Here is a 4,396-nt window from a genome sequence, read left to right as displayed (position 1 = left end):
TTACACGCAAGCCATAAAACGTTATTATGTAGTGGAATTCACACCGCGTAGGAATATGCGAATTTCCAACGCATTTAACGCAACAGAGTGAAGGAATACCGCGTTCGCCACGAGTACAAGAGGTTTCGTTCTTGAGAGGATGCGTGGAGAATCTATACAGAGTGGCCCATAAATCATTCTCCCATTTAGAATTTATATAACTTTCTTTCGTTGTATATTTTTAAGTTTCCATTTCCAGATTTTTCAGGTCTGCCTTTTAGAAATATATAATGAAAAAACTTACAACGGAGCAACGAGTATAGACCTTCAAAAAAAGATAAGATCTGATTTGCTACTCTTCGTGACATTACGTCACAGCACACTGTAATCTTTATGGGATGCAAATCACGCTGATGAGCTACTCTTGGGCTTTCAGTGCCGCAAAACTTAGTGTTCCATTTATTAACATAAGAAAATTTGGGGCAGGAGATGGCTGAAGTTTCTTATTAAACTTATAAAAAGTTTAATGCATATATTTCTATCAAATCAACAAACTTTATTTGTTATTCTAATCATACACTATTAAACGAAAACTACTAAATTGACAGAAACCAAATACTAACCCATGCAAGCATGAATTCTTCTCATACACATTACATATACGTTACATTACATACATTACATATACATTTGCAATATAAAGAACTTATTCGTCAGGCATATTAATCTCATTTTTCGTCTTATTTTTTAACATCATATTGATGTCGTCTCAACCCGAATCAATCGTTGGAGAAGACGCAAACGAAACAAGAAATAGTGTGGTATTTCCTATTTGCACTTCTAGCTTTATCCTTCGATGTTAGTGCAGCAGATCCAAGATAATCCTCCGCCCATCTTCCTCTGTTCGGTTTTCTCACGTAGATTTGCATCGTTTACTAGATACACAGGTGGATAAATATACATTGATTACCAAAATAAATAAGTTGCAATCAATATAACATCGGCATCTTACCTCAACACAGTTTATGCATCCTACCGAAATGTGTTGGGGAATCCTAACCTAACCCTAACTCTAACTTCCCCTAGTTTTTTTTATACGCGCAGGAAACCTTCATGGACATCCCGCGCCTTCTGGGGAAAGCCGCTAATGTCGGATTCCTACTGCCTAAAACTCCCACAATGGCTATCCCGAATGCGTGAGGAGGGGAACTTGAAACCACAAAGGCATTCATCACCGGCTCCCTCGCGTATGGACTCGTCCACGAGTGAGGGAAGATGCAGACCCCCCACCCTTATATCTGTCCCGTGGGCTACGGCACATTGTGCGGCTATCGCACACCGGGTCCCGTCCTCGGGGAATTCTTTTCTTTTTCCTTTGTTTTCTTTACGTGGAGGAACCTTCATAGGCATTTCGCGTTCTCTTAGGGGAGGAGGAAGGGTAGTGCCGGATGGGAGACCTTAACCCCAACCTAACCCAAACCTAACCCTAACCTTAACCTTCGTTAAGTAAGTCAAGTTGTACGTCAATTACCTGCGCAAAAGTCAGACTGATAAGAAGAAATGCAACGAGCCACTGCTGTTGGTATCGCTTTTTTTTTATTACAATACAAAATATCAAGTGACAGCAAAAGTTTTTACGGACGTCGCAGCATGATCTTCTTCGAAATATAGGTTATGTTGTATGCTAAAACAAATGCTAAGTGGTATCCTTTACCAGTTGACATAACAGAAGAACTCGAAGATACAGTCGTGCTAATGTATAGTGAATAAACTTTGAGTTATGATTATTATCGTACCCACTGAGGTGAAAATAGATACACATTTGGAACAGCGTTAAAAAAGTTGAGCCATTGATTTTGGAAGTAAAATTCAATTGTTCTTATTCGCTGCTCAACTGTGAATTTTCCAATTATAAAATTCCAAAATATAAATTTTAAAAGTGTATAAAAAATTGTAAAATATAGAACAAACGAGTTTAGAGTTATATAACGTCTAAACGAGAAAGTGACTTACATGCCACCCTGTACTTAAGATTTGTCACGTCAGACGGTTTGAGGTCGAAAGACAATTTGCGTCGCTCGTAAAACCCTTCTGTAGTTTCGTCCTATCGGATCACTAACTCTTAGTCTGCCGGAGTACGAATCGCAATCTACGGATTTCAGACATTTGATGACTCAGACATTTTGGCAAATGTGTGTCATCTTTATGTACAGCGCAACGTGTCATTGTCGTCAGTTCATGTAACATAAACTACCATTTATTATCGCAAATGTACAACACAAAATGCAGTTTAATACTAACCTTATCAGGTCAAATGACCGGTTTCAAAATTTAATTTAAAATTCTACATTCATCGTTATTTCTTTTGTTCATCTAACTTTATGTAAATTCTTATATTATCTGATTAATCAATTTCTGGATTCTTGTTAACTTCTGTAAAGTTCTGCCAGTGTGTTTTATAAGCTAAAAAAAGAGGCCAAAATATCGTGTAGCAAAATGTCCACAAATATCTCATTACAAAATTATAACAAAAATATAAAATGCAACCAATACAGCACCACTGTGTGTCTTTTCTTATTTTGTATTAACTAACAATAAGAAAAAGGGCGTCGTATACGTTTGTTGCATTTGATATTTTCGTTATAATTTTTTAATGAAGAATTCATGGACTTTGCGCTACGAGATATTTGAGACTATTTTTTACAATACATTTAAAAACATTTCTCAGAATACACTGGCAAAGTTCGTACACTAAACTGCGGGACACCTTGTGTAATTTAATTGTAAAAGCTGAGTTGGTTTTTCCTCGATCCTCTTTAATTTGAAAAATGTTAAGTCTTATATAAATTCTCTTCAAGTCGTTTTTATTTGTTAAGTCTGTCTCTGTAGGATCTGCACAACGCGAGATTTCAGTTTTTTCCTTTGAGGTTAGAGTTAGCGAGGTTCAACCGAATATCATTTTATCGCTAATTCAAATAAATTTTTTAATACATAGCTACATTGAATTTTATTCTGTTCAAGCCTTGAACCACCTAAATGCTTGAGGTGGTATTAAACGTGTTAGTGTATTGAAAAGGCGAGCAAAATGTAATGTATTTTTAAATCACTTTGAATACAAGTACACAGATAGTGTGTGTCGGTCGCAACCGCCTCTCACTCGATTCTACCATAGAACTCGCTGTGCAGATCGCTATGAGGATCGTAATGATTCGCTATAAAGACTGGTTATACTGCTCGTAATAATACTGACTGATAATACTCGATGAGGATACTGATACTCTAGAGAGCACGTTCGTCTATTTATAACTACAGTTGTTATTATAAAAAGGTCGAATGTAATTGGCGATTACAAATAACGGTGATGATGTTTTGATCCGGAGTTTGTTATTTCTGGAATGTATCAGGTCGAAACAGCGTTAACACTCTAAGGCACAACAATATGAGTCACTGCCGGTTCGAATCGTCCGATGACTCATGTGCCGCTGCATGCTCTTTCTAATACCATAAACACTTCAAGGTGAGAAGGCACATCTTCATTGTCACTTCCATTGTGATCTTTTTTCCAATTAGGGAATTTAACACGTTAATAACAATATAATATTTTTTCAAATTCCAAAACTTCTTCGTACGATATTGGTCTAGATACCAATATTTTGGTAATTCTGCATATAGAGGGCGTACCTCACCGATTTCGATAAGATTGAAATATTTTATCAAGGTCAATATTCGTCTCCGGGCTATGTATTCATAAAAAGCTTCAATTAAAGTATTGATAGTAAACCTGCCTCTAAACCAATTTAATTTGGCTGCGTATCATTCAATAGACTTCTCGAAAAGTATCAAGTCACTACCCGTACTATAAAGGTAGATACACAACGAAAAGCGATTTACAGTTTAAGCTCCATTTCTTTTGTTCTACTTAATGAAAAATTCTGAGAAAAATCAGGGATATTCTAGTCGGTGGCGTGCACGCCTGTGAATTTTTCTAGAATTTTTTTACTACAAAATCGATTTTTAAAAAATTTGGAAAATTTTCAAATGCTGACTTATATCATTGCCTTAATCGTTCATGTGACCATGCTAATATTTTGACAGTTTTAGCAGCTTATTATGATTATTAACTACATATTTTACGACAATTTCCTCAGATTTTTTCCACCAATGCATCATAGGTAAAAAAAAAATTATAAACCGATTCTTCCCAATTTTCTGTACAAAGGAATGGCCATCTCCTATAATCGACATACTTTGTACATTAAATGACCATTATATGTGATTCTTACATTAAAAGTGGTTATCTCTCTCAACACATGTAGGAAAATGTTGTTCAGAATATTCACCTTGACAACATGTTCCAAGCTCATTGAAATCGGTCAGCTGCGCCCTTTTTTTTAATATAAATACCAACACTTTTTCA

General features: G+C 35.9%; 1 long non-coding RNA gene across 1 annotated transcript; it reads right to left on the bottom strand.

Moving 5' to 3' along the window:
- Positions 1–514: 514 nt before the first annotated feature.
- Positions 515–3,497, bottom strand: LOC122577066. The gene is made up of 2 exons (XR_006320062.1): positions 2,281–3,497; positions 515–2,128 (listed from the first exon to the last, which is right to left on the bottom strand). It is a non-coding gene; the product is annotated as an uncharacterized LOC122577066 (long non-coding RNA).
- Positions 3,498–4,396: the final 899 nt, after the last annotated feature.

This window comes from Bombus pyrosoma, linkage group LG17, assembly GCF_014825855.1.
Source record: "Bombus pyrosoma isolate SC7728 linkage group LG17, ASM1482585v1, whole genome shotgun sequence".
Lineage (NCBI taxonomy): Eukaryota > Metazoa > Arthropoda > Insecta > Hymenoptera > Apidae > Bombus > Bombus pyrosoma.
Note: the sequence above shows the minus strand (reverse complement) of the source record. Positions and strands in the feature narration are given on the sequence as shown.